Source organism: Phyllostomus hastatus, unplaced genomic scaffold (genome assembly GCF_019186645.2).
Source record: "Phyllostomus hastatus isolate PE091 unplaced genomic scaffold, TTU_PhHast_1.1 phas_contig_38, whole genome shotgun sequence".
NCBI lineage: Eukaryota > Metazoa > Chordata > Mammalia > Chiroptera > Phyllostomidae > Phyllostomus > Phyllostomus hastatus.
In genome coordinates this window covers 10,546,724-10,559,103 of record NW_025333869.1, presented here as the reverse complement: position 1 = coordinate 10,559,103, position 12,380 = coordinate 10,546,724, and the positions used below count along the sequence as shown (strand labels likewise).

General features: G+C 40.6%; 1 protein-coding gene across 6 annotated transcripts in view; it reads left to right on the top strand.

The window, feature by feature from the left end:
• SHLD2 (shieldin complex subunit 2) overlaps positions 1-12,380 on the top strand; it is a 176,802-nt gene that overhangs the window by 109,262 nt on the left and 55,160 nt on the right. The gene's annotated exons all lie outside the window — the stretch shown is intronic.

Below are 12,380 nucleotides of genomic sequence, written 5' to 3'. Positions count from 1 at the left end.
CGCCCGTCCACAATCCGCTGCCTCGCAGGTTCCACCTGCTGCTGCCTTGTGTGCTCATGGTCCGTCAGCTGTCGCCTAGTGTTCACGGTCTACCAGCTGCTGCCTTGCATGCCTGGGGTCTGCCATCACCACTTTGCTGTGTCCCCTATCTGCCCAGCTACCCAACTCCTCCCTTCCTACCGGTCTGGATGAATGTGTCTACTTTAACTCCTTGGTTGTCTGACTTCCATACAGTTTGATTTCCTGGTCATTCTGGTTATTTTTTGTATTTAAATTTGTTGTTATCCTCCTCTTGGTTGTGCGAGGAGGCAAAGTGTGTCTACTTATGCCTCCATCTTGGCTGGCAGTCCCTCTGAGAAAGTCAGAGTTTGAACACTGCTCTTCTGATTTCAGATGTGCTAGAAATATGGTAACAAAGGAATCAGGAGATTTGAGGAATAAATTGGAGTTGTGGAAGAAGATATTTAGAGTTGGATTTTGCTGTAATGTATTTGATATTCCTTATCTCCACTCTACCTCTTTTTTTCTCATTTATGTTTCATACTGTCCATGTTCTTTTCTGTTATGCTCATTATCTTTATTAGTGATATCACTGTTAATAAAATTCACTTAGATATTGAATAATTTAATTAGAATAGATGTCGTGTATCAAGTTTTAAAAATGTTAAAATTTTTATCCATCCATTCGACTCTTCTAGAAATCTTGATGTCATCTTTCATCTTTTCTTTACCCTTCACCTCTAATTGTTTGTTGAATTCTACCTGTGAACTATTTCAGAAATCTATTACTCTTTTCCCCTTCCTGCAGCCTTGCTTGGTTCCCAGTGCTCTTCATATCCTGATGGATGATCACCAGCCTCCTAAAGATTCTGCCACTATCTCTTCTGTGAAAACTGATTCCTTTACATTAAATGGTCCATAAAATTGGGAGGAAAACATTATGTCTTTATTTTCACTAATTGCTAACTGAAAATTATTATTTCCTTCCATTGTGAATAAGACAACAATGTATCATAATATTAGCAGTTCTGGTGACTTGGTCACCAATGGAAAGCACATAGATTTTCAGATCACATTACAGTTGAAGTTAACTTGAGTATCATCTATCCTGTGATATTTTGGTGTACTTTGAAATTATAGTAGTGTTAAATATTGTGCACCATCTTGTTTAATGTATTAATGAGGCACATATATTATTTCATGGTTTTAAAATATTTAAATCTTTTATTTAAATATTTTTTAAATAAAAAAATTTACTATATGTCCATATAGTTGGTTTTGTAATCCTATTTCATTTTGTGCACTTAAAATACTATTCTGTTATAAAATATTCAAAAATTAGATAATGGTAATAGTTGCACAACTTTGTTAAATACTAAAACACTGAATTGTACAACTTAAAAGGGTGAATTTCATGTATGTTAATTACAGCTCAGTAAAGCTGTTATAAAAATACTGTTCTGGGGGACTTCTGGCCAATATAAAGGTGTAGGTAGATACACTTTGCCCCCTTGCACAAGCAAAAGAAGGACAACAAATTTTAAAACAAAAAATAACCAGAACTGCCAGAAAATTGGACTGTATGGAAGTCTGACAACCAAGGAGTTAAAAAAGAAACATTCATCTAGACCAGTAGGTGGGGCCGAAACAGGCAGCTGGGGTGGAGAGGACTCCAGGCAAGGTGTCAGCTAGCTGAGTGGGCAGTACCACATTTGTGTATGGATAAACTGGGAGGAACAATGGGGAGTGAGACAGACTGAGCAACCCAGGGTTTCAATGAGGGAAAATAAAGCCTCAAAAACTCTGACTGAAAATACCAGTGGGGGTTGAGATAGCAGGAGAAACTCCAAACCTCATAGGAGAGCTCAGTGGACAGACCCTCAGGGTCCTAGAATGTACACAAACCCACCCACATGGGAATCAGCACCAGAAGGGCCCAATTTGCTTGTGGGTAGCTGGAGAAGTGACTGAAAGCTGGTGGAGAGCCAAGCAAGCAGCATTGTTCCCTCTCAGACCCCTCCCCACATACAGCATCGCAAAGCAGCAAGATGGATTGCCCTGCTCTGGCAAATACCAAGGCTCTGCCCCTTACTATGTAACAGGCTTCTCAAGACCAAAAAAAAAAAAGAGAAAAGGCCCAAGTGAAAGAACAGATCAAAGCTCCAGAAAACATACAGCTAAGATAAATATGAGAGAATTGAAGCGGGGGGGCTAAGATGGTGTCGGAGTAGGAAGGAGCAGATTCGGCTTTCCTCTGCTCAGGGGAGGAAATCCTGACCGATCTATGGAGAGGCAAGCAACCAACATACTTCAGCATTATTGAAAATAGGGGACCAAGGATTGTTGCAGAACCGAAAGACAAAGAACAGACCCTAAGAAGAGTGCTGCAACAAGGTAGGGTCCCAGGACCAGCGTGTGGTCCCGGGGCTGCAGCCTCAGGACCGGGGCCCGCTGGTGGGTTTGCCGTAGGGTCCTTGGGAGAGAGCCAGGTCACCTGCTCCCTCCCCAGCCAAACAAGGTCTGAGCGGCTCTGGGAGGAATCCATGTGCTGGCAAACACACAGGGGCTGTGAGCACCTTTGGAGGCGGTGGACACCAGAGGGGCTGAGTCGCGCAGCGGACCCGGACCCCCACGGTCACCGGTCTGGCTCGAGTGTTTGGTGGTGGGAGAAGCCAGGCCACTGTGGGGAGCAGCAGGCTTGAACGGGAGGAATTTCTCAAGAGGAAGGAGTGGATAGACACAGACACTGTTTGGAGAATTCTCCTAAAGTGATCAGTGGCTCCAGCCTCCCTGCTACCCAGCCGTGGTCGCACCGGCCTGTGGGCCCACGGGTGCGCATGCAGGGAGAGCATCCCTGCACCCCAGTCCACTGCAGTAACCCTGGGGAAAGACCTGATTCCCACACCCAGGGCACAAGGCTGAGGAGCCAGTGCAGCTCTGCTGGCCAAGGAAGAAAAGCCAAAACAATCATCCTTCAGCCTGCTTCAGCCAGCAAGAGCAGAAAAACCGGTTTGGCCACTTTGAAACCAGGAGACTTTTTAATTTGATTCTATTTTTTTTAACAATTTTTAATTTTTTAATTTTTATTGTTTTTATTCTCTTTTGATTTCTTTTTCCTCTCTTACCTGATTTCTTGTTTTATTCCTTACTCCTTCCTGTCCTCCAATTTTATCTCTTCTTTCTTCCTTCGCCTGCTTTTTCTATTTTTACTTTATTAAATTTTTTCTAAATACCTACAAGTGAGACAAAATCCTGGATTTGTGAAAAGACCAAAGTTGAGACCAAAGAAGGGGCGTCACAACAGCTGGGACAGTGACATAAATTTCACTCTGCTATTACAGAGAACCTACAAGTTATTGCATATTTGTATTAGTATTATTTTTCCAGTATTCCTACATCTTTTTTAATAGTATTTTTATATCCCTCTTCTTTTTGTATAGTCTGCTTTGCTAGGCTGGATATATTGTATGACCTGACAGCTTTCCCCTAATAACTCTTTCCATACTGTATAACTAATCTACTGTCCTTTAACTCACATGTCTCCCATTAGCACACTACTCATGGTTCTGTACTCCCTATTCTTATTACCTAGATCTCATAGACTCTATCATATGATTGTTGCCATAATATTATTGTAAATAACTGCTGTTCCATGCAATTGTAATTACTTCTCAACCCCCCCCGCCACCCCCCCCCAGATCTTAGCCCATTTCAAAGTTTCCTGAACTCTATTACTGTAGTGGTTAACTCTATTCTCTCACACACTGCACATATTTACTATCCTTTACTCTCACCTTACCCCAGAATCTGACCTCCCACAACATCCCTGCTTTATAGATCCAACTTACAATCCTTCCTTCCCCAACAAGAGTCTTATCTTCTTTCCATCCTTTCTAAAAATCGGCTAGTTGGGTGGAAGATCACTGTTAACACTATACATAGTCAAAGGATCTCCTATCTCTTCCCTACTTGCTACTACTGTAAATAGAATAGAATTCTCTGTTGCTGTCTTAAACCATTTTGCCTTGCCCCTCCAACTGATGACAAAAAAGAATAGGTGGAGGAGGTGAACACCAGAATACCCACTGGAAGAGGAAACCCAACCACAAGGAACCACTAACAGATAACAACAGAGAAGGTGAAGGAGGGAGTAGTAACCACACAAACGTCAAGCCAGGACGTTTAGGGAAATACAACTAAACAGTAGAGACACTACCCAGTACAAACAACTGAACAAAAATTCTTTAAACCTTATACACACAGAAGAACCAGCTTCAACACAACCTGCCCTCACCAGCACAACAAAATACAGGAGGTGGTGGACAGAGTGACCCTCATTTAACCAGCTGGTGGGAAGGAACCACCAAAGAAGGTCTCAACAACAATCAAAACCCAAAGGCAAACACAAAGCCAACTTAAACGACAGCCCAAGACCAGTGAGCTTGGAAGATCAAGGACAGCACTGCTGAAACTCACTGCTATTCTACTAAAGAAGTTCACAACATAAACCCAGGGAGCCAGAACAGATCAATATAAGAAGCTGAGGCAAACAAGAAGAGTCTCACAAACAATGGGAAGACAAAGAAACAATCCCCAAATGAAAGGAAAGGAGGAAGCCTCAGAAAGAATGCTAAATGAAATAGAGGCAATTCAACTATCAAGATATTGAGTTCAAAGCACTGATTGTCAGGAAGCGCAATGAGCTCACAATGAGCTACCAGAAACTACAGGGAAGCTACAATGAACTCACTGAAAACTACATCAGCATAAAAAAGGAAATAGAAACTCTCAACAAGGGCCAAGAGGAAATGAAGAATACAATTTCTGAACTGAAGAACACAGTAAAAGGAATGAAAAGCAGGATCGATGAAGCAGAAGATCGGATCAGCTAGCTAGAGGACGAAGTAGAAGAAAACACCCAGAAAGAGCAAGAAAAAGAAAAGTGGCTCAGAAAGAATGAAAAGGGATTAAGAGAAATGCAAGACAATATGAAACGTAATAATATCCGTATAATAGGGATACCAGAAGGAGAAGAAGAAGAGCAAGGGATAGAAAACCTATTTGAAAAAGTAATGATGGAAAACTTCCCTAATTTGATGAGAGAAAAAGTCACACAAATCCAGGAAACACAGAGAGTCCCAGTCAAGAGGAACCCAAAGAGACCCGCCTCAAGACACAATTAAAATGGCAAAATTTCAAGACAAAGAGAGAATATTAAAGGCAGCGAGGGAGAAACAGGAAGTAACATACAAGGGAGCCCCAATAAGGCTAACAGCTGACTTCTCAATGGAAACACTTCAAGCCAGAAGAGAATGGCAAGAAATAATCCAAGTAATGAGAACCAGAGGCCTGCAACCACGACTACTTTACCGAACAAGGCTCTCAATAAAGATAGAAGGCCAAATAAGAAGCTTCTCAGACAAAAGAAGTCTAAAAGAATACACCTCCACTAAACCAGCTCTGCAACAGATGCTAAAGGGACTGCATTAAGGAAAGAAAGGAAAAGAGAGAGTGAGAGAGGAACACACATACATAAAAGGCAATGAATAACTACCTATCAATAATAACCTTAAATGTAAATGGATTAAATGCTCCAATCAAAATACAGAGAATAGCTGATTGGATAAGAAAACATGACCCATACATATGCTGTCTACAAGAGACCCACCTCAGGATAAAAGATCTGCATAGGGTGAAAGTGAAGGGATGGAAACAAATTTTCCAAGCAAATGGACAGGAAAAAAAAGCCGGGGTAGCAATACTCATATCTGACAAAATAGACTTCCAAAAAAAGACCATAAAGAGTGACCCAGAAGGTCATTTCATAATATTCAAGGGAAGAATCCACCAAGAAGACATAAATATTGTAAATATATATGCACCCAACATAGGAGCACCGAAATACATAAAGAAAATCTTAGAGGACTTCAAGAAAGATATGGACAGCAACACAATTATTGTGGGGGATTTTTAACACCCCAGTATCAAAAATGGACAGATCTTCCAAATAAAGTATCAAAAAAGATATTGTGGCATTGAACAATACCCTAGATGAAATGGGCTTTACTGATATATACCGAGCCCTCCAACCCAAAGAAGCTAAATACACATTCTTTTCAAATGTACACGGAACATTCTCAAAGATAGACCACATGATAGGACACAAAACAAGCCTCAAGAATTTCAAGAAAATTGAAATCATACCAAGCATTTTCTCAGACCACAAGGGACTGAAGCTAGAAACCAACCCGAAGGAAAAAAACCAAAACACTCAAAATCATGGAGATTAAATAGCATGCTATTAAACAATGAATGGGTCCAGAATGATATTAGGGAAGAAATCAAAAGGTTTTTGGAAACAAATGAAAATGAACTCAAAACAGTCCAAAACTTATGGTATACAGCCAAGGCAGTCCTGAGAGGAAAGTTCATAGCGATACAGGCCCACCTAAAAAGGTTAGAAACATTCCAGACAAACAACCTAACCCTACGTCTACAAGAACTCGAGGAACAACAACAAAGGCAGCCCAGAGCAAGCAGAAGGGAGGAAATAACCAAGATCAGAGCAGAATTAAATGACATAGAGACTAAAAGCACAATTCTCAGGATCAATGAATCCAGGAGCTGGTTCTTTGAAAAGATAAACAAAATCGACAAGCCTTTAAGTAGACTCATTAAGAAAAAAAGAGAGAAAACCCAAATAAACACAATCAGAAATGAAAGAGGAAAGATTACAACAGATACCACAGAAATACAAAGGATTATAAGAAATTAGTATGAAGAACTGTATGCCAAGAAATTTGAAAACCTAGATGAAATGGACAACTTTCTAGAAAAATATAATCTTCCAAAACTCAATAAAAAAGAAGCGGAAAGCCTGAACAAACCAATAACAGCAAAAGAAATTGAAGCAGTAATCAAAAAGCTCCCAACACACAAAAGCCCTGGACCAGATGGTTTCACAGGAGAATTCTACAAAGCATTTAAGGAAGAGCTAACCCCTATCCTTCACAGACTATTCCAAAAAATCCAAAAAGGTGGAAGACTCCCAAACTCATTTTATGAGGCCAACATCATCCTAATTCCAATACTGGATAAAGACGCAACAAAGAAAGAAAACTTCAGGCCAATATCACTGATGAACATTGATTCTAAAATCCTCAACAAGATACTGGCAAACCACATCCAACAGTACATTAAGAAGATCATACACCATGACCAAGTGGGATTCATTCCAGGTATGCAAGGATGATAAATTACATTTACTATTCGCAAATCAGTAAATGTAATACATCACATAAACAAAAGCAAAGACAAAAACCACAAGATCATAACAATAGATGCAGAAAAAGCATTTAATAAGGTACAGCACCCATTTATGATAAAAACACTCAGCAAAGTGGGAACAGAGGGAGCATTCCTCAAAATAATAAAGGCCATATATGAGAAACCTACAGACAACATTATACTCTATGGGCAAAAATTAAAATCTTTTCCACTAAGAACAGGAACAAGACAAGGATGTCCACTTTCACCACTTCTATTCAATATAGTACTGGAAGTTTTAGCCACAGCAATCAGACAAGAAAAAGAAATAAAAGGAATCCAAATCGGAAAGGAGGAAACAAAACTGTCACTGTTTGCAGATGACATGATAGAGTACATAGAAAATCCCATAGACTCCACCAAAAAACTGCTTGACCTAATAAATGAATTTGGCAAAACAGCGGGATACAAAGTCAACATGCAGAAATCAAAGGCATTTCTGTGCACCAACAATGAAACAGCAGAAGCAGAAATCAAGAAAAAAATCCCATTTGAGAACGTCCGGCAAGATGGAGGAATAGGTGGACGCACTGTACCTCCTCGCACAACCAAGATTAGAACAGCAATAATTTACAACAATAATTTACAGATAGAATAATGTCCAGAACCAACAGAGAATTTATCTGAATGGAAGTCAGACAGCCTAGAAGTTGAAGTAAACCCATACATCCAGACCGGTAGGGGACGACGAGCCGGGCAGGCGCGGGGCTGGCGCAGGTCGGCGGCGCGCAGAGGTCGGGGAAAATTTGGCGTGAAATCCGCGCGACAGCCATCCGGGGTGCAAGAATGCGGCGGTGATCCCTGAGTACGCAAGCTGCGCCTGGCGGACCCAGTGAGGCAGCAATTGTGGACCAGGGCAGAACTCGCAGCCCGGGAGCCCAGAGAAGTGTCTGAGCCCAGTAGAATGGGACTACCGCCATTGTTCCCTCCCGCTCCCGCCCCCGCCCCCACATACAACATCACAATCTAGCGACTGGGGTGCCCAGCCCCGGTGAACACCTAAGGCTCCGCCCCCCACCGTAACAAAGCGACCAGACCGGGGCGGGGGGGGGGAAGGAGAGACAGGGAAAAACATGTTTTCAACAGAGCAGATCAGTCCCCCAGGACTCATCCTTTTGAGCGACCAAGAAATAGCCAATCTATCAGATGCACAGTTCAAAACAATGGTGATCAGAAAGCTCATGGAATTGGTTGATTTTGGGTGCAATTTAGATGAAAGGATGCAGGTTACCATAAAAGAGATGCAGGAAGATACGCGGAGGAGAGCCAATAGTGAAATGAAGGTATCTGAGTCTCAAAACAATACAGCAGACCAGAAGGAAGGTAGAATCAACCAAGCAGGAAGGCATGATGAATTAAGAATTCGAAAAATTGAGGAAAAGCTTAAGAGCATCCAGGACACCTTTAAACGTTCCAACATCTGAATTATAGGGGTACCAGAATCGGAAGGAGAAAAGCAACAAATTGAGCACGTATTTAAACAAATAATAAAGGAGAGCTTCCCCAGTCTGGCAAAGGAAACAGTCTTCCAAGAAATCCAAGAAGCTCAGAGAGCCCCAGAGAATTTGGACCCAAGAAGAAACACACCAAGGCACATCATAATTACATTAGCCAAGGTGAAAATGAAGGAGAGAATCCTAGAAGCAGCAAGAGATAGGGGACAGTCACCTACAAAGGAGTTCCCATCAGACTGTCAGCTCATTTCTCCAAAGAGACCTTACAGGCAAGAAGGGGCTGGAAAGAAGTATTCCAAGTCATGAAAGACAAGGACCTACATCCCAGATTGCTCTATCCAGCAAAGCTTTCACTTAGAATGGTAGGACAGATAAAGTGCTTCTCAGATAAGGTCAAGTTAAAGGAGTTCATCATCACCAAGCCCTTATTTTATGAAATGCTAAAGGGACTTACCTAAGAAGAGATGATAAAGAAAAGACATGTATAGTAAAAGGACAGCAAACTCACAAATATTAACAACCACACCTAAAGCAAAACCAAAAGAAACTAAATAAACAATTAGAACAGGAACAGAACCACAGAAATGGAGGGCACATGGAGGGTTAGCAGCAGGGGGCTGGGAGGAGGAGAGAGGGGAAAAAGTTTCAGAGAATAAGTAGCATAGAATGTAGGTTGAAAATAGATAGGGGGAGGGCAAGAATAGTATGGGAAATGTAGAAGCTAAAGAACTCATAAGTATGACACATGGACATGTACTAAAGGGGGGAAACATGGGTGGGAGAGGGTACAGGTTGGAGGGGAGAGAAGGTGGGAAATGGGACAACTGTAATAGCATAATCAATAAAATATATTTAAAAAATCCCATTTGAAATAGCAAAAAGAAAAATAAAATACCTAGGAATAAACCTAATCAAAGAGGTAAAAGACCTGTATTCAGAAAACTACATAACACTGAGAAGAGAAATCAAGGAAGACACAAACAATTGGAAACATATACTGTGTTCATGGATTGGAAGAATTAATATCATCAAAATGTCCGTACTACCCAAAGCAATTTACACATTCAATGCAATACCTAGTAAAGTACCAATGGCTTATTTCACAGACATTGAACAAACATTTCAAAAATTTATATGGAACCATAAACGACCCCGAATAGGTGCTGCAATTTTGAGAAAGAAAAGTAAAGTAGGAGGGATCACAATACCTGACACTAAACTATACTACAAGGCCACTGTAATCAAAACAGCCAGGTACTGGCATAAAACCAGGCACATGGACCAATGGAACAGAACAGAGAGCCCAGAAATAAACCCAAGTCTCTACGGTCAATTAATATTTGACAAAGGAAGCAGCAACATAAAATGTAATAAAAATAGCCTCTTCAACAAATGGTGTTGGGAGAACTGGACAGCTACATGCAAAAAAATGAAACTCGAGCACCAATTTACACCTTACAGAAAAATAAATTCAAGGTGGATAAAAGACTTAAATATAAATTGTGACACCATTAAAGTCCTAGAGGAGAACGTAGGTAGGAAAATCTCAGATATTTCACGCAGAAACTTTTTTACTGACATGTCTCCTAGAGCAAGGGACACAAAGGAAAAAATAAACAAATGGGACCTCATCAAAATAAAAAGCTTTTGCACAGCTAAATAAAACAGTATCAAAATAAAAAGAGAACCAACTGTATGGGAAAACATATTTGCCAATGATACCTCAGACAAGGGTTTAATCTCCAAAATATATAAAGAACTTACACGACTGCACTCTAAGAAGACAAGTAACCCAATTAAAAAAATGGGCAAAGGACTTGAACAGACACTTCTCCAAGGAGGACATACAGAAAATCCAAAGACACATGAAACGATGTTCAATATCGCTAGCTATCAGAGAGATGCAAATTAAAACCACAATGAGATACCACTTCACACCAGACAGAATGGCCATCATAAACAAAGCAACAAACAACAAGTGTTGAAGAGGTTGTGGAGAAAAGGGGTCCCTAATGCACTTGTTGGGACTGCAGAGTGGTACAACCACTATGGAAAGCAGTATGGAACTTCCTCAGAAAACTAAAAATGAATCTGCCTTTTGACCCTGCGATTCCACTGCTGGGACTATATCCTAAGAACACTGAAACACCAATAGAAAAGAACCTTTGCACCCCGATGGTCATAGCAGCACAATTTACAATAGCTAGGTGCTGGAAGCAACCTAGATGCCCATCAGTAAATGAATGGATCAAAAAACTATGGTACATTTACACAATGGATTTGTATGCAGCAGAAAGAAAGAAGGAGCTCCTACCCTTTGCAACAGCATGGATGGAGCTGGAAAGCATTATGCTAAGCGAAACAAGCCAGGCAGTGAAAGACAAATACCACATGATCTCACCTTTAACAGGAACCTAAATAACAAAACAAAGAAACAAGCAAAATATAACCAAAGACACTGAAATAGGGGACAGACTGTCAGTGACCAGAGGGGAGAGAAGAGGGAATTTCAGGGTGGAATGGGTAGGGTTTACAGGAACAAATTTGGAGGACACATGGACAAAAACTAGGGGTGGGGGTAATGGGGGGGGAAGAGGGGAGGGTTGGGTGGGTGGGCTGGAATGGGATTAAGTGGGATAAAACTGTACTTGAACAATGATTAAAATAAAATTTAAAAAAATCAAAAAAAATATGAGAGAATCTTAAAAGTAGGAAGAGAAAAGGTGACAGATACCTACAAAGTAGTTCACATAAGACTATCAGCTGATTTCTCTAAAGAAACTTTACAGGCAAGAACAGGATGGAAAGAAGTATTCCAAGTCATGAAAGACAAGCATCTATATCCAAGATTACTCTGTCCAGCAAAGCTATCACTTAGAATGGAAGGGTAGATAAAGTGCTTCCCAGATAAGGTCAAGTGAAAGGAGTTCTTCATCACCAAGCCCTTATTATATGAAATGTTAAAGGGAGTGATCAAAGAAAAAGAAGATGATCACAAATAGGAACAGTAAAATGATAAGAGACTCACAACTATCAACAACTGAACCCAAAAAACCCCCAAAACAAACTAAGCAAACAACTAGAACAGGAACAGAATCACAGAAGTGGAGATCACATGGAGGGTTATCAGCCAGGAGGGGGCAGAATGGGGGCAAAGGTATAGGGAATAAGAAACATAAATGTTAGGTACAAAATAGACAGGGGGAGTTTAAGAATAGTATGGGCAATGGAGAAGCCAAAGAATTTGTATAAGTGACCTATGGACATGAACTAAGGTGGGGGATTGCTGGTGGGAGTGGGGGTACAGGGAGTAGGGGAGTAAAGGGGAGATAAAAATGGGACAACTCTAATAGCATCATCAATAAAATATATTTAAAAATACTATTCTGATAATGGGTCAGTATGCTCTATCAGACTATGTATCTATTGTACCTAAGGGGTTGCAAATCCCTTCTCTTTGCCTGGAAATATATCTTTACCCCTAATTACTACCTAGAAAACTAAACATTTTTTCTAAAATCTTGGTGAAATATTTTCTCAAGAAAGCCTCTTCCAGCTTCCCTGGAAATCTGTTTTTGTGTATTGTTAGTAATGGTTATA